Consider the following 19,539-nt stretch of genomic DNA (forward strand, 5'->3'; position numbering starts at 1 on the left):
CAGGGGTTAGAGCAAAGTGTCTGGGGGTCAGTGTTACTGAGTTGGCTGTGGCTTAGAGGTTGAATGGGTTGTTCCACAATCGGCCAGTTGGGGGTTCAATCCCCATTTGAAACAGTGGTCTCCTCCAACTTAGATTCCTCCTGAATAAATGATGTGTGAAGGGGTGAATGTAATGTAAAAAAAATACTATCAATCAGTCTTTATTTATATAGCGGCAATGCATAACAGCGTTATTTCAAGACGCTTTCCATAAAGAGCAGGTCTAGACCAAACTCTTTAATTAGAGAGAGACCCAACGATTCAGGAATTCAACATTAAGGATTCAAGAGTCCCCACATGAGCAGCATCAGATATTATATTAGGCAGTGGCAGGAAAACTCCCCTTTAATGGGAAGAAACCTCAAACAGAACCAGGCTCAGAGGTGGGTTTCTGTCGGGGTCCGTGTTGGGTGGAGGTTGGACAGACTAGAAAGGGACTATACAGATCATTTATTGTTTTGAGGGCAAGGGTTGATGAATTGTGGGCAGCATGGTGCTGCTGTGGTTAGCACTGTTGCCTCACAGCAAAACGTTTCCAGGTTCAAATCTGCTGGTAGGCACATCTGCGGTTTGAACCTTGAACCTTTCTGAGTGGAGTTTGCATGTTCTCCCCGTGTTTGCATGGGTTCTCTTTGGGTTTTCCGGCTTCCTCCCACAGTCCAAAGACATGCAGGTTAACTGGTGACTCTAGACTTCCTGTAGGTGTGAGTGTGAGAGGTTGTCTGTCTCTGTGTGTTGGCCCTGTGATTGGCTGGCAACCAGTCCCGGGTGACCCCGCCTCTCACCCAATGTCAGCTAGAATTGCTGACATGACACCACAGGACAGATACATTTTGCAAACCTTTTGCCAATTGAGTAAATAAAACTTTTTTTGTTAGTGTCTTTGTACAGCTTCCTGCAGCACAATGCATCCTCTTAAAGTGCTCAGTAGTAGTGTCAGCCTGTTAGTCAGCAGAAAATACTTTTAATGCGAAAGGCTGTCTGTCTTGCCTTCTAACAACAGCGTCTTGTTTTTATTAGTGGCAGGTCTATGCTGCTACTGCTGGACAATACTTAATGCAACATACCCAAAGGAGACTAAAAGACCAGATTTATTTTCAGTTGGGCGTTTAAATTTTTCAGTTATGTTGGTCGTCTTCACATGAAAAGCAATGAATGTAGCAGCAATACACTATTCATAATTCAGTTGAAAAGTCACTTATTTTCAAATCAATCTAGTGTATTTTTACATGATGATATAATGTTCACTGCACCAAGACTAAACTCTCAAGTTGATACCCATACCATCCATGGAAATGAGCACAAAACAACAGCTGCAGCCAACTTAGTAAAAGTATTTAAAATGTCATAACCACTGACACACTTGGGCAAATATTTAACAGCCAAGTCATACAGATTTGATGCTAAGGCTTCAACATGCAGACTTACTGGTGTGAGGATTCATTGGAGGTTTAACTGACTGATACACTTCCATTATACCCAAGAAAAGCCTTAAGTAAGGTCAGTTTTGGCTGGCCCATTTAGTTCTCTAACCTCATATCACACACATGGTCACACATGCTTCCTCCCTACACACACACACACACACACACAGAGCCATGTTTCATCCCTTCAGACAACATTACATTAACACACATTCATTTGCTGGAGACTTACATCATGGGGACTTGTGTTCTGTCCCCACAGTGTGACTGTGTACACAGGTTTACACACACACACACACACACACACACACACCCACTACAACATGGAGTCTATTCATTTCCGTTTATTACATGACACTAGTGTGTGTATGTGTCTGTGTGAGCGAATGTGCCTGTGTTTATGTGTGTATGTGTATGTGCGCACACACACACACACACACACACACACACACACACACGCACGCACACACACACACACTCTCAGCGTTTGTGAGTATCAATAACCTGTTAAGACTTTTAGTAGAGATGAAAACAACATGATCTGGGAAAATATTGAATAATCAATAGAAGGTAATTCTCTCTGATTACCCGTGTACGTGTGCACAGCTCCGAAATGAGAGTCAGGCCTTGTAAACACCCTCCCTCTCCCTCCCTTTGCTCTTTCTGCTTTCACACAGCAAAAATCTATACCCAGCAAATACAATCTAATTTCTCCCTGCCCTGCCAGTTTAAATAGCCTGCATTGAATTAAGTTGGTAAAAGCAGAAATCGATCTTTCCGTTGGCCATCTCACTGTGGCGTCTCACACCACTGGGCCTGTAATCACCACTGATACCTGGGAGAAATGAACCCACAGAGAGGAGGACTGCAGCGAACACTATATGTTGTGTGTGTGTGCGTGTGTGTGTGTGAGAGTGAGAGTGAGAGACACACACACACACACTTGCCAGAAAAAAAAACATCTATTGTTTTGCAATAATTATCAGTAGTCACAATAGTCTTTGCGAGTCATTAAAGTGCAGGTTTCTATAAAGAACACTAAGTATGAGCTGATCAGTTCCTCTCATGTTTGGTTGGAATTCAAATGAAATTCAGTTGAGTCATGTTTGATTCCCGCACACACACACACACACACACACACACACACACACACACACGTCTCTCTTTCGTCCCTCACCCTCTCAAACACTCATTAACTCTCTACTCTATCTTTTCTCACCAAACACTGTGTAGGAACACGGATCAATACCAGTTTGTGATGTGATTCTCCACTTTGAGTGCCTCGATCTCTGCTGATTTTCTTCCTCTTCCTCCCTTTCCCCCTACCTCCTCTCCTCCATCTCTCCTTTCAGACCAGCTGAGACCTTTCAGCAGTCTGCTCTGCCCCGAAACAAACTGATCACATTTGTCTGCACTACAAGTAAAAAAGTGATTATACATGTGTGGACAGTATGTGACATGAATCTGTATTTTCTTTCTATAATCTGTACCATCATATTCGTCCTCCTGCTTGATCAGGATATGGGACCTACACAAAGAGGGACTAGCAGAGCTCATTGATTTGCATTGATTTGTGAAAGACGTAATTCACCAGCTTCACTGTTGACATCTGGGCATAATATCATCAGAAGTGGAGCACACACACTGAAATGAAGGCAAATGCTAAAATAATCTGTAATATAAATGGTAATGGTAAATGGTCTGTATTTGTATTTCTCCTTTCTAGTTATTTCAACTACTCAAAGCGCTTTACATGACATCCTCATTCACCCATTTGGAGGAGATTATTCTTTCATACTCATTCACACACTGAAGCTGCTTCAGGTGCAAGTTGGGGTTCAGTGTCTTGCCCAAGGACACTTCGACATGTTGACCCATAGGAGCTGGGGATCGAACCCCTGACCTTCTGATTGAGGGACGACCCACCACTGAGCCACAGCTGCCCCCTAATATATAATAATAGTCTGTTGTGTATGTACATAAGATTTTCAGACCAACTCTCTGCATCTCTCTGCCCTGTTCTGCTCTCTGTTCTGTGGAGAGCTGCAGGTCTGACACACACGCGCATGCGAGCATACAAGGCAAGCAGCAGCAAATCCATGGGTGCTGCTTATGATAATGCATGTATAAGTGCTTGCTGTCAGTTGATGCTGCAGCCCATTCAATACGGGAGACATGCTTGTGACTGAAGAGACACACACACACACACACAGAGGCAGAATAAGTGAAAGGCAGATTACAGCATTCATTATTCATACATTTGGCCTTTGTAATGTTTGTGCATTTGTTTACTGACTTTATTTCATGTGCTTTCATTTGCATGTTGCCATTAGCTCACTTGGCTGGTAATCACACAGCTGTTAGCATGCTGTTCACTGCTGAATACAGGTATTTTTTAGTCTTATGTTACAACAGTACCAGTAGATATCACATGGAATGAATAAGACACAGAGCTGATTATTCTTTTTACATGTAGGAATTCTTGAATCAAGTGAGCATGTGCTTTGTGTATTTTGTTTCTTATTAAAAGTAGTTGACCTCAGGGCAGGCTGGGAGCCAGAGCGTTTCATGTGCACTTTATGTATGGAGGTCTGGGGAGTGAGTACTCATATACTGAGACAAATATTCAGCGATATGAGAAGCACACTGTGAGTCAAGACGTTGACTTGAGGAGGACTAAAGGCAAGGTCCCTGACAGGTACTTCACTTAGACCCCCCCTCCCAAAAAAACCCCCAGCTCTTTTTCATTTACCAGCCAGCATCTCTCCCAGTTTTAAAAAATGTATTTATTTCTTTCCAGTGGCAGAAATTGTCTAAATTTGATGAGAATGCACACACGCGCTCAATCTTCCTTGCGTCCATCATTCGGGAGCTATCAATATAACGTCAATTAGGAGGAATGCCACGCGAAGGCATCATTTATAACCGAAGAAATAATCACAAAACATTCAGCCCTGGGGGATCGGCAACACAATTTGGTTGTGCCACAGATCCTTCATCCTACCCCCTGCCTGTCACTCCCAGTACCTGGACCCACTCACATCTGGGAGCTATCATGGGCTAATTACCAGCTAATCAATGTTTAATTAAAATGGGGTTGTTAATTAGAATGAGTGGTGGAGTGGCTTGGGAGCCTTTCTTCCCTCTGACATCTCAGGTGAGTAAGAACATGGGTCGTCTCTTGGGGAACTCAGACAGACCAAATCCTAAATGTGGTAACTTCAGACAGAGAGTTTGCAAAGCCATTAAAAGCAAATTGAGTTGAAACTCTTGCTGACAAGTGAGGAATGTACAGCTGGTGTTTTCATAAAACCCTCAGGTATCAGGGCCTTCTGGTGGATTCATGGCTGTGGGACCTGGCCTCAGACTTCGGTTTAGTTGTGATATGTGTGCTCAGTGTGAGACAGGGAATAGAGCACAGGCTTTAACTCAGCGTAAGACAGTATACTATAAATGACCTCATGGTGGAGATATTTTCTCCTGGGTGCAGTTAATCCATACTTGTGGAGGATGACGGATGGCCTTTTGACTTGTTTTTAGTGGCTTTGATTGAATACCAGCCTCTACTGTCTTGTTTCCAGCAGAACAAATGTGTTTCAGTGTGAGTAGCCACCAGCACTGAGACTGCTCCTTCAAAATGAGGTATTTTTATCTGCTGCCTCTGCTGGGAGTAAATGGAAGTTTTGGTGAGTGAGAGGGAAGAGGTTTCAAAATGACACACAAATGTATGTATGTATGTGTGTGTGTGTGTGTGTGTGTGTGAGAAGTAAGAGGGAATTCCTGGGGACTTGTCCCTTGGCCATGCAAAGAAGCTGTATTTTTAAGCCTGAGCTAATTGGAAACAGAGTACAACAGGACTCATAAGAAAAATATCCCTTTTATTGCAGCCAATGATTAACACTGACCTTTAGCTGAGGAGGAAGGCAGAGCAACAGAGAGGAGTGAGGGGGGAGGAGGAGAGGGAGAGGGAGAGAAAATGAGGGAGAGAGGGGTGCGACAGATCACTGTAATGAGTGTCCATGTGACACCTGTGTTTTGCAAATAAAAGATGAATGTGTGATAAATGTATAACTAAGCACTATTGTGCAGTTAGAACTTGAGAGTCTTTTTTTAGGGATGTGTATTTTTGTATTTGAAAAATAATTTTGAAACATTGCATAGTTCATATTTTATAGTTTAATTAGATACACTTGCAATTTGTGTATTTTTAATCTTGTATCAAAGTAGATTTTAATGTGTTTTTGTTGATCTCTACACACACACACACACACACACACACACACACACACACACACACACACACACACACACACACACACACACACACACACAGGAAAGGGGCATTCAAAGGTTCCATCAGGCTCTACCACTACATCCATAACACGACATCACTATTGTCATGTTGTTGACTGTAACCATATAGCTCATTATTGATCATATTTCTGTTATTAGTAGTATAGTTACTATTATCATTAAGGTTGTTGTTTGCTTTGCATCCCCTCTCTGTCTCTCTGACACCCCCCTACCCACACCCGACACAGAAAGCCAGCCTCCTCTGAGCCTGGTTCTGTCTGAGGTTTCTTCCCCTTAAAGGGCAGTTTTTCCTGCCACTGTTTCCTGGTTCTTGCTCATGTGGGGATTATTGAATCCTTAATTTTCGTTGGGTCTCTCTCTTAATTAAAGAGCTTGGTCTAGACCTGCTCTTTGTTTAAAGTGTTTTGAGATAGCAATTGTTGTGAATTACTGCTATATAAATAAAGAATGATTGATTGATCGATTGATTGACTGTGCCATGTCTACGTCACGTCTCCATCATGGTTCAAGAGTTTGTGGCAAGAGCTTCTATGTGGAATATAATATTCATATTCCTGTTTGTTGTTATCTGTCACATCCACAGTTCTACGCGTGGTCACACTTTTCTATTGGTCAGCAGGTGCTTAGAACATGCTGACGCATGCTGCACTGTGCAAGCAAAGGCAGCAAAGTACAAGCTAGGAAACAGTACTTCCAACATGGGCTTTACAAATACGAAGGAAATGCACCGACCTGTTTGTCAGACACACAGTACATTCTTGTGAGTCTCCAACTCTGACTAAACACAACCTCTGTTTGTTAATGGGAAAACTCCACAGGGTACCCTCAAGTAATGTCAGAGCATGAGAAAAACACAGCAGCAAATGTTAAAGACACCCCATTTAAAAATGTTAAGAAACTCTTTAAGGAAATCCTTGATTCACACCTGGAACCAGATCCTCGTCAAAATGTGTTTGCTTGTCTTTGGACCATAATCTTCACATTTCACGACATTGCTCTGACACAAACATACCTGAAAACACTAGTTCCTTAGCAGCATGCTGTCCTTAGCATTAACACGAACTTTCAACCCTAATCCTGATCCTAATCCTAAAGAAGATGATTGGATTTATTAAACACAGATAAAATCTATCAGATTCAAACTGAAAGTAATAAAAAATGATGTAGCAAACAAGGACAAACACTGTGGCGGAGCACGTAAGGCCATTCTTCAGAGTGGAAGTCTGCTCACCTTGCATTCCTCAGGCAGTTGTGAGTGGAGGTAGCTCTGCTGTGACAGCAACATGAACACTGATTGTTTGTTGTGTGTGAAGTGGAGGCCCGGTCTGATGCGCAACATTGCTCGGCCAAGCCTAGCGTGAAGAGGATGGCAGAGGAGGTAGATTGACTGCGGCAGCTGAGCTAACTCTGAGGGCCAGTCTACGTGACACTGCGGGGGACAGAGAGGACACTGAGAAATCATTATTTTGGGTTTTCCTCACCATCATCACATTCTTGCGCAGCTCGCAGCTCACAGCCGTGAGGCAGGAAACTGGGGTTTCTACACAGTGTCTGGTGGGTTTGATGCTAACGTCCTCTTTAACATTGTGTATTTCTAGTTTGAGGTAGCTTTTGCTAACTCTACGAGAGGCTGGAGCTTCACTCTTGATCACTTATCGCAAAAACTGAAAGAATTTAACTATCACAAAAGTGAGGACAACCTTGTCAACACAAATGACTGCTTTTAACACAGGGAAGAGGAATACAAATGGAGGATGATATTAGTTATTTACCTGAAGCCCACTGTAGTTTGTCCAAAGGGAGGGGGGAGGCGAGGGGGATTCATTTGGTTGTAATCTACAACTTCACTACTTGATGCCACTAAATCCTTCACAGTGGTGATGACAAACCACTTTCTAATGTCTTTTCAACAAAAATATATGCCCTAGTGTGTCTGGGGGGCCCCCAAAGTCTGAGAAAAGATTTGGCCTCCTGATGTCAGAAAGGGAGCTGCTGACCTCCTCCAGACCATCAACAGCATGATGGCCTGTCCACTGACAACCTGAGTCCACCTCGCTGTCCACCATTGTTGGTTGCTCAATAGGCTGTCTGCAGGTAACATGTAGATGTCAGTGGTAGAATTTCAATTGTTCCTTTGTTGGCTGCAAAAACCATCTCAAGATGTCCTCCCAACTTCTGAGGAAGTGAATGGGACAGAAATGCCCTCACAACCACTGGAAAACTGTATGTGTTTTACTCCAATGACCACTAACTGTCTGAGCTCCCGACCCAGTCTCACAGAAATTTGTGAAATACTCACAAAATGTTAATCTGTGAATTTGTGTCTGTGGACAAGAAATTGTATGCATGTATGTATTTCGAAGGACCTGGGAGCACAGAAGCTGTGCTGTTAATTCTCATTTTATGTTCCTTCTTAAACTATAACCATTACATTACTGAACATTTAATCAGATTTTATCCTTGTTTTCCTCTCTTTATCTTATCAGTCTACATCAGTCTGCGGCAGTCCAGATGGTTCAATGACGGTCAAACATGTGTACTTGATAAGTCAACAATACGATCAGTTAATGACGTGACCATCCAATTGAATTCATTTCTCCTTCCATCCTGAAAATCATGTTTTTTTAGCAGAAGCGGCTCCACTATTTCTATGGAGACGAAGACACTGCTCTTCTTCACTGTTGCTACTTCCTGTTAAACATTTCTCAAAACAAAAAACATGACAGTGTCTTTGTCAGCTCAACAATACGATGGATTACGATGAAGGCCATTAGTCTGAATTATTTCCTCCTTGATTCTAAAAACAATCAAGCTTATTATCATCTGTTTTTTCACATGACAACCCCTCCCAATCCTCCTCCTCTTCCTCCCCTTGCATGTGTCTCACTCTGCTCTTTGTTGCAGTCTCTGGGAGATGGTGGAGCTGGGAGGAGCTAGGAGGGGCCATACACTGCGGACAGTACTGAGTTTAAGCTTTACACATTTGATTATTTTTGGTTTATTTCAGTTAGATAAAATATTTGCTGATGGCTATTGTTGTGTGTTGCCTCCCTTCTTGTCGTCTGCCCTGAGCCAGGCAGTAACAAATGGGGCTCGTCCGCAATCTCTCCCTTTGTTCCCCAGGGAGAGTTAGGGCTGTGAAACCTGGTTAAGTGTGAAAGGGAGGTGGTTCACATAGTTATTAGCTTAGTTTGTCTGACTTTGTAGGTGGATGGCCTGTTGAGGAGATTGTTTTCTAATCTGCTGATTGGTGAGGGCTGTGTAGTCATTTGGGAACCCATATTCCTGTCAGGTACAAGCAATGAGGGGCACTAGATGTCCACATTGACCCTTGTTTTAGTTTGTTTTTTTTGTGCAGCAAGTGGTTAGAGCTGATGCTCGGGTGCACTCCATGGCTGTCTAGGTGGCTGTTAGCTCGCTAAGAGCCTCTCCCATTTCCCAGGTCGAGGTTTCTGAGTCTCCTATCTCTTCTCTAATGGCACTTCCTACCTGTGTGGCAACACGTGCTAGGTGGTTCTGGTCTTGAAAACCCAGGTAGGAAAGGTGTCTGTATTTCCAGTGCCTGTTTTCCCTTTGCTCCTTCACCAAATCACTGGAAGACATAGGCAAAGGAGTGATTCCACACTTCAGGCTCTTTACAGTCAGGTGCTTCCAGAAGATGAGGTGGAGAGTGCAGCCTGCGGATACTTTCTCCAGGACGGCTTGTTAGTGAGAAAGTGGGTTCCTCAGGGGGACTGCTTTGTGGTTGAAGTTTTGCAAGTCGCTGTGCCTTCCTCAGTGCAACAGACTGTGCTTGAGGTTGCTCATGATGGGGTAGCGGGTCATTTAGGAGTAAGGAAAACTTATGACAGAGTTTTGAGGCATTTCTACTGGCCTCGGTTGAAGAGGGATGTCTCTGCCTTTGTTAAAACTTGTCATACATGCCAGCTGACTGGTAAGCCTAACCAGTCCATAAAGCCTGCTCCTTTGTACCCAATTCCTGTTGATCAGCCATTCGAGCACCTTATTGATTGTGTGGGACCCTTGCCATGTTCAAAAGCTGGTAGCAATTTTTTGCTTACAGTGATGTGTCGGGCTACCCGCTACCCAGCTGCCTACCCCCTCAAAAATATTACCAAGTCAGTTGTCAAAGCTTTGACACAGTTCATTTCCATCTCTGGTGTCCCAAAGGTGATACAGTCAGATCAAGGCTCTAGTTTCTGTTCCAAAATGTTCATAGGTGCTAAAGCAGCTAAATATCAAACACTCCCAGTCAAGTGCTTACCATCCCCAGAGCCAAGGAGCTCTGGAGAGGTTTCATCAAACCCTCAAGTCTCTTCTCCAGGCCTATTGCACTGAGTTGGACCGAGAGGAATGATTAGCCTGGTTGTTGCTGGCTGCTAGGGAGGTTTCTCAGGAGAGTTTAGGTTTTAGCCCTAATGACTTGGTTTTTGGTCACACAGTTCGTAGCCCATTAGCCTCCACACAGTGATTGGAAGGGTGAAGAGGCCCCCAACAACTTGATAGACTATGTGAATGGTTTCAGACAACGGCTGTATCGGGCAAATAAATTGGCAAGGGAAAAGCTGCATGTAGCTCAGACTAAAATGAAGAGAGAGAGCTTAGCCCTTGGGATCAAATTCTTGCCCTTTTGCCCTTAGCTTGTTCTCCTTTTCAGGCTAAGTTCTCATGCCCATATACAGTGGCCCATAAGGTGTCAGATCTGAATTATTTAATCTCAACTCCTGACAGGAGGAAGTCTAAGCAGTTGTGTCACATTAACTTGTTGAAGCCCTATTATGCTTGTCCCTCTGGTTCTGAACAGTCACTTTCCTCTGCGGCTGCAGTGGTTGCAATAGATCTCTCTCCTCCTCTGGGTCTGGTAGGAGAGAGGGAGGAGGGATTGGAAGCTCCAGATGATGGAATTTGGAGAGGTCATCTTAAAAATTCTGAGTCGCTTGCAAATCTTGATGAGTTGAAACATTTATCTGAAACTAAGCAAAAAGACCTGATTGAGTTAATCAGAAGTTATTCCCGTCTGTTTGAAGATATTCCATTGCGTACTCATCTTATTGACATTGACATTGATGTAGATGATTCTCAGACAACGCTTTTAACACATGTCTCCAGACAAGGGTGAACACTTAGAGGCAAAGGTCAGATACATGTTGGAAAATGGTATTGGAGAGCCTTGTGCTTCTAGTTGGTCCTCCCCATGCCTTCTTGTGAATAAATCTGTGAATAAACCTGTACTTTTAGACCTTGTACTGAGGTCAAACATCACCCACAAAACAGTCCCCCTGAGGAACCGACTTTCTCACTAACAAGCCGTCTTGGAGAAAGTATCCGCAGGCTGCACTCTCCACCTCATCATCTGGAAGCACCTGACTAAAGAGCCTGAAGTGTGGAATCACTCCTTTGCGCCTTCACCAAATCACTGGAAGACATAAGCAAAGGGAAAACAGGCACTGGAAATACAGACACACTTTTCCTATCTGGGTTTTCAAGACCAGAACCACCTAGGAAGTGCCATTAGAGAAGAGATAGGAGACTCAGAAACCTTGACCTGGGAAATGGGAGAGGCCACCTGAGCTGGAGAATCAGGCCACACATGAGCGCCAGCCAGATCATTTCCAAGTATTTATGTATCCCCCCATGGGCAAGGCAGGGCGTACCGCCATTACCACCTCACCTTGCACCAGGTCTGAGAATAATGTTAATCTATGCTGTGGAGCAGAAAAAAACATCAAACCCATACCTTGTACCCCCACACTGGTACCACTGAGTTTCAGTAGAGAAAGGTAACACTGAGTCCAAAATAAATTTGTCTAATGTTCCTGGATCTCTTAAGATTTTCACAGGAACTCTGTCCTCACCCCCAACCAGTGAGACAAAGCCATCAGACACAAAAGGGAGATAACCAAGGTCCGTGTGGCAAACTGTCTGATCTGGATTCACGACAGTATCCACAACCACCGACTCTGAGGAAGAGGGTTTAAGGTGTGCCTGCACAGCAGCAATGACACTGACCTGAACTTTTTGTTCATTTAAATAGGTCACAAGACGATCAGGCAGAGTGTTTTTAAACTGTTCTAGTAGGATTAACTCCTGAAGATCCCCAAAGGTCTTAACCTGATGTGATTGTTCCCCTTTTGCCGGCTGGGCACTGCGCCAGCGGCGCAGGTACTGATTGCGGGGCGGTGCCAGGTGAACCCTTAAGTTCAGTGGGAATCACAAGATCTCCGCTCCTTTCAGCGCGGCTGACAACCGGGGCAGGGGAGAGAGAGAGAGTGATTCATCGGAGCACCACCGTGTATGGTCACTTGCTCGCTCCGGTACATAAGTTCCATGTTGTCTGCCTGCTCTTTTGTCTGCCGTTTGCTTTGCTAACATAGAGCGTAACTTTTAGGCTGTACGTTTGAGCCAACCATCGAGGCCCACATCCTCCGGTGGCTTGGGGGTTTGCTGTGCTGGTATGTACAGATATAATTCTTTTGTTTTTTGTTTGTATTCTAAACCGGGTTAAGTTTGTTTCATTTTGTTAATCAGCTAAACCTTACATCTGTGTTCATAGCAGCTTGGAGCAACTGCCTGCCCACTGCTATCACCACTCCCTGGACTACACTGCTGTTTTGGTTATTTTTGCATTCTTCGTTTTTGGTTCCGTTGCGGCGTGGGGTCAGCGCAGAGAGGATTCTGCCTTGGTTCAGGGCGGCTGACCATAGCCTGGACCCGTTTGTAAGATAAGGCTGGCCGCATGGCCGCCCACGCCTCGTGACACGGGCCTTATGATGAAGGCCTTCACAAATTAAGTTGTTCCTTTTTTCGTTTGATTGTTTAACGATAGATGTAGTAATTTTCGTTTCATTTGTATTGTGTTAATCTGGTTTGTTTGTGTTTTTGCATACATTTTTTATGTTATTATGTTTTTTTAGTTTATTAAATCATTGTTTTGGGGATTTCTTTGTTTAGTCCACACCAGTTTTTGTTATGTTTATGGGCATGTTGTATTAATCTGTGTTTTCTGCTGCTTTCAGGTGCTGTGGGCTGACTGCGGCAGTACTCCCTAGTGGTGGTGCGTTCTTCACGGTCCCCTCCCTCCTTTTTTTGATTTTGTGTGTGTGCATTTGCAGTGTCTTTTTCCTGGGGTGCAATTCCACATTCTGGCGTTGTCGGCAGGATCCCCAACTAGACTGAGCTCCTCATGCCACACTGAGATGAAGCACACCAGCGCTGAAAATGAACTGCTAAATCACGAGCAAACTCAATGTGAGACTGCTTCTCTTTCCTGACCGACCTAAAGCGCTGACGATAGGCTTCTGGTACAAACTCATAAGCTTTAAGCACCGCAGCTTTCACTAACTGGTAATTGCCACTATCAGCAACACTCAGGGATGAAAAAAACTCCTGGGCCCTGCCAGTAAATACACAATGAAGCAGCAGAGTTCATTCAGCATCAGACCAATTTCTGGCCTCTGCCAAACGTTCAAACAAAGAAAATATCGGGATCCTTCTCATTAAATTGTGGAACCAACCTCAAGTTAACAACATCAACTGATGGAGCAGGAGGAACAAACATGGCTGATTCTTGAGCCTCAGGAGTCTGGAACTTTCCCTGACTCATAAGCTCCAGCTTATAACGCTCCATCTCGAGCTGCTGTCTGGCCTGAGCATGGGTCATTTCAGCTTGCCGTTCATGCTGCAACTGAAGCAGTAGGAACTCTTTTTGTTGCTCAAAAGACAATCCACCCCCAAACCCACCCAAAGCTGGTGCTACACTAGGCACTTTACCTGGTAAACCTGGATTGGGGAAAGCTACATCAGAAACACTGGCAATTTCCACAGGGGCCTTTTCACTCTCTACCCGAACAAACAATATCTTTTGTGGCAAGCAAGTCATCCTTACTTAACTTTCTAGAAGCCTCAACACCAAAATGATCAGCTACTTGCAAGAGGTGCTCCTTTTTGTAAGTGTTAAGCAATCGTATACTGGGAGATTGAACAAAATCCTCAATTGAATTCATTTCAGTTGTCACTTAGGGCACTTCATTGAAAAGGAGGCACTTAAGATATTTACCTGTTCTTTTGCTTAAAACTAACACACCAGAGAGGACAAAGCACAAAACAAAGTTTTCCACACTGCTAACAAGATGAAAAGCTGCTTTAATATGGGACCATATTCCTCTAACCAACTACCTAACCAATACTAGCTGACTCACTCAACCCTAGTCTTCATGAAGGCTAGCGGCAGGATAAATTAAGCACAGAGCCCAGTAACCTGGTAGACTCTTAGCGAGCTAACAGCCACCTAGACAGCCATGGAGCGCACCCGAGCATCAGCTCTGACCACTTGCTGCACAAAAAAACAAACTAAAACAAAACAAGGGTCAATGTGGACATCTAGTGCCCCTCATTGCTTGTACCTGACAGGAATATGGGTTCCCAAATGACTACACAGCCCTCACCAATCAGCAGATTAGAAAACAATCTCCTCAACAGGCCATCCACCTACAAAGTCAGACAAACTAAGCTAATAACTATGTGAACCACCTCCCTTTCACACTTAACCAGGTTTCACAGCCCTAACTCTCCCTGGGGAACAAAGGGAGAGATGGCGGACGAGCCCCCATTTGTTACTGCCTGGCTCAGGGCAGACAACAAGAAGGGAGGCAACACACAACAATAGCCATCAGCAAATATTTTATTTAACTGAAATAAACCAAAAATAATCATAAATATGTGAAATGTGTAAAGCTTAAACTCAGTAGTGTCTGGAGTGTATGGATGTGTGAACATGTGTGTGATGGATGTTGAATGATGAACAAACCAAGGCGTTGGCTGGGGTGGCAGATGCAGGCCTAGCTGAGAGAGAGAGAACAACTATGCAGGCAGGCCTTTTATGCCTTCTGGAGGCCCAGCCCTATTGGCCAGGTAACTCAGCCCCTCCCAGCTCCTCCCAGCTCCACCATCTCCCAGAGACTGCAACAAAGAGCAGAGTGAGACACATGCAAGGGGAGGAAGAGGAGGAGGATCGGGAGGGGTTGTCACACTACGATACTACTATATCATTGACATTACTGAATTAAATCATAGATCATCTATGTGTAGTGCTATTACTATGTGGCTGAACTAGATATTTGATATGTTCCGAAGATCTTTTTACACCCCCTATTTTGTATACTGTAAGAACTGCCAATCTAAACCTAAGTAGCTTAAATATTTGACATACAGTGGATATAAAAAGTCTACACACCCCTGTTAAAATGCCAGGTTTTTACGATGTAAAAAATGAAACCAAGATAAATTATTTCAGAACTTTTTCCACCTTTAATGTGACCTATAACCTGTACAACTCAATTGAAAAACAAACTGAAATCTTTTAGGGTGGGGAAAGTAAAAATAAAAAACTAAAATAATGTGGTTGCAATATGCACACCCTTAAACTAAAACTTTGAACCACCTTTTGATTTTATTACAGCAGTCTTTTTGGGTAGGAGTCTATCAGCATGGCACATCTTGACTTGGCAATATTTGCCCACTCTAATTTGCCAAAACGCTCCTGTCAGATTGCGAGGGCATCTCCTGTGTTCAGCCCTCTTCAGATCACCCCACAGATTTTCAATGGGATTCAGGTCTGGGCTCTGGCTGGGCCATTCCAAAACTTTAATCTTCTTCTGGTGAAGCCATTCTTTTTTTGATTTGGATGTATGCTTTGGGTCATTGTCATGCTGAAAGATGAAGTTCCTCTTCGTCTTTCAAGCAGAAGCCTGAAGGTTTTGTGACAACACTGACTGGTATTTGGAACTGTTCATAATTCCCTCCACCTTGAATAAGGCCCCAGTTCCAGCCCCAGCTGAAGAAAAACAGCCCTAAAGCACGATGCTGCCTCCACCATGCTTCACTGTGGGTATGGCGTTCTTTTGGTGATGTGCAGTGCTGCTTTTGCACCAAACATATGTTTTGGAGTTATGACCAAAAGTTCAACCTTGGTTTCATCAGACCATAACACATTTCCCCACATGCTTTTGGGAGACTTTGCTAAATTTAGCTGGGCTTGGAAGTTTTTCTTCGCAAGAAAAGGCTTCCGTCTTGCCACCCTACCCCACAGCCCAGACATTTGAAGAATACGGGAGATTGTTGTCACATTTACTACACAGCCAGCACTTGCCAGAAATTCCTGCAGCTCCTTTAATGTTGCTGTAGGCCTCTTGGCAGCCTCCCTGACCAGTTTTCTTCTCGTCTTTTCATCAATTTTGGAGGGACGTCCAGTTCTTGGTAATGTCACTGTATTTTCTCCACTTGATGATGACTGTCTTCACTGTGTTCCATGGTATATCTAATGCCTTGGAAATGCTTTTGTACCCTTCTCCTGACTGATACCTTTTAACAATGAGATCCCTCTGATACTTTGGAAGCTCTCTGTGGAACATGGCTTTTGCTGTAAGATGCGACTAAGAAAATGTGAGAAAAAGCTACAAGAACAGCTGAACTGTACTTGGGGTTATTCAGAGGCACTTTAAATGATGGCAAGTGTGTACTGACACATGAGTCTGAATGTGATTGGTTGATTCTGAACACAGCCACATCCCCAGTTATAAGAGGGAGTGCACACATATGCATCCACATTATTTTAGTTTTTTATTTTTACTTTCCCCCCTAAAAGAGTTCAGTTTGTTTTTCAATTGAGTTGTACAAGTTATTGGCACATTCAAGGTGGAAAAAGTTCTTGGTCTCATTTTTTTACATCACAAAAACCTGGCATTTTAACAGGGGTGTGTAGACTTTTTATATCCACTGTAAACTAAGATATTTAGTTTTTCTTAGCATAGATAATTTCTGAATTATCTAGTGTAGTAATTATCTAGTGTGCAGTGTAGTGACAAAGTGCAAAGGGATTTGTGAAAATGAGGATGATTACATAACACGCTTACTATGTAGATGGGAAAGTTTTACCACTGCTAATAAGTAACAACCGACTTTATTACAGTGTTTGTACAATATAACATTCAGTATAAAGTACTGTTAAAGAGTATCAAACTAATAATCCGCAGCTTTGACAAACATTTTGAAGCATAAATTTGGGAATTTCTAACAGGTAAAAACTTCTCAAGTGATCACAGTAACATAGTCCAGTCGTAACAGTGGCTGCAGATAATTTGATTACTAAGCTGATTTTTAACTACATAAACAAGTTACTTCATAAAATCAATAATTTCCCAGTGTCTCTGTCTACCTACTTGAGGCTCTGTGTGTTCTTATCGTGTTTTAATTGAGTGGCCCTCATCCCGTGTAAAGTCCTCTTCTTCCTGTCTGCGACTCCTGAAGGAGGCCAGGGTCAGACGCTGTGGTCTGTCCTGCTCAGTCAGCTGGCTCATTATCCACGTGGGGACGAATGACTTGGCTCGTCAGCATTGTGAGCTGACCTAAAAGGATTTTAAGGACCTTTTTAACTTTTTAAGTAGCTGCCCTAAGTCGATTTTTATCTCTGATCCGATTCCCACAGTGGCCCACAGAGCTGCACGCTTCAGTAGACTCCTCAGCCTCAACACCTAGCTCACGAGTGATTGTGTGATTGAGAGATAGCTCACAATGTTGGTTTTATTGGCAATTATAATTTATTCTGGTATCGTTTTCCCCTCTTCAAGACAGATCAAGTCCACCCTAACAGGCTGGGTAGCCGAATGCCACCAGCTAACTTGCAGCATGCTGGACAGACCGCTCCACATGATTGACTGTTTACATTTCATATCCTCTCACCGGAATCTCCTTCTCAGCCTTTTTCATCACCTCAGAGTACTGTTCTCCCCGCTAGCTCCCCATTCGCATTGGCCTCATCTGTCGTCAACTCTTTCTCACCTGGAATTTTCCCAATACAGACGATTACCAGGCACAGAGCCTCCCAATCATATACCTCTTCTAAAGGTGGGAACAAGAACAACTTACAATTTATTCACAGTGTGCCTGTTTCTTCCCCCCTCCACTCTCCCTTACAATGTCGGTCTCTTAAATGTGAGATCGCTTGGGAATAAGTCCTTCATCATTAATGATTTTTATGATGACTGATACCTGGCTGTCTCCAGGGGCCATTGTTCCCCTGATCAAGACTAGACCCCCAAGTTTTGCATATTTCAATATTCAGGCCCTCAGGAAGAGGTCTGTTACATTTGGTAATTTTAGTTTTTTTTAATTTTTAAGTTTTTTAATCACTGGCCCTGCCCCCTTACTCTGTATTTTAATTTTAACAATTTTAACTCCTAGTTATGACAGGGTGCTTATTCTTGGTGATTTTAATATTCACATCTGTTGTCCCTCCCCGTCCCTCACCTCCCATTTTTAAATCTTATTGAATCTATTAATCTTACTCAATCTGTTAAAGGGCCCACACATTCTAAATGTCATACCTTAGTACTTTCATCTAATTTCTCTCGAGGGTCTCAATTTGATGGGCATACCTGTTACAGATCATAAAGCTGTGACTTCTCTACCACACTCTACTTCTACTCCTCACCCTACTATATGCTCTCACATCCTTAACCTGGTTCTGCTGTTAAATTCTGTGTAGTTTTCGATCCTTTATCAGTTCGATCAGTTCATGACCATATATCAGGGTTGGAACGTAGACGACTCCAATTCACGATCCAGTTCTCACGATCCATCTGCATTACTGCTGATGCCACATAATTTTGTCTGTCCATCTCACACGCCATTCTACCTCAATGTGAACAAGACCCCGAGATACTTGAAGTCACTTGCTTGGGGCAGCAACTCACTCCCAACCTGGAGGGAGCAGTTCACCGTTTTCCAGCAGAGAATTGAAAAAACAGTGGAAACTGGAGGAGGTAAGGACATAAAAGCATAGAAACAAAAGGAAGCTAATCAGGGCAGAAGTTAAGTTCTTGCTCTGTTCTGATGACCTGGTGTTGCTGTCACCCATACAACAAGGACTGCAGCAGAACCTGGATCTCCTGAGGCTCCTGTCAGAACTGGACCCTGCCAGTCAACTTTAACAAATCTAAAATCATGATCTTCCAAAAGAAGCCTGGATCTCGGGTAAGTGTCAATTCTAATTGGGAAACACTAATCAAGATCACATACTATACTATGATTACCTCTGGCTCAGAGAGGTAGAATCTGAATCAGAATCAAAATCAGCCTTACTTGGCCAAGTATGTGAACACGTACAAGGAATTTGACATATATATACATACATACATGCATACATACATACATATATATATATATATATATATGTATGTATGTATATATATATGTATATATATATATGGATAGTATTAATGTTAAAAAAAATGCATACATACATATGGAATCACTATATACAGGTTCCATTATATACATGGGTAAGATATGGGTGCATACAGTATATTAATGGTGTGTTAACCAAAACTATTTTCTGGACTAGAAAGAATATACTCAAGAGAGAGTATATACAGTGTAACAGAGTTATTGCACAGGAGCAGGGCACTTATGAGGGAACAGGGTGTGTCTAAGTCCTGGATGGAGGGCCGGTTGGCACCAGTGATTTTCTCTGCAGTCCTGACAGTGACTGCTGTGTCGTCTGCAAGACGGGTCTTGTGATGTGCAGTCATTGGTAATCAGCCCTCAGGCCACCTGCCCGTACTGCGCTCTCCTGTCGGCAGGAGAGACCCAACGACGGGCAGACGCGTTTACCGCTCTGCGGGACGAGGACCAGGACGGCGGGTGGTATAAACCGGTGTTCACAGCCAAGACGGGACACGCCCAGGATGCTGACCCCACCTGCGAT

This window comes from Pempheris klunzingeri, chromosome 20 (assembly GCF_042242105.1).
Source record: "Pempheris klunzingeri isolate RE-2024b chromosome 20, fPemKlu1.hap1, whole genome shotgun sequence".
NCBI lineage: Eukaryota > Metazoa > Chordata > Actinopteri > Acropomatiformes > Pempheridae > Pempheris > Pempheris klunzingeri.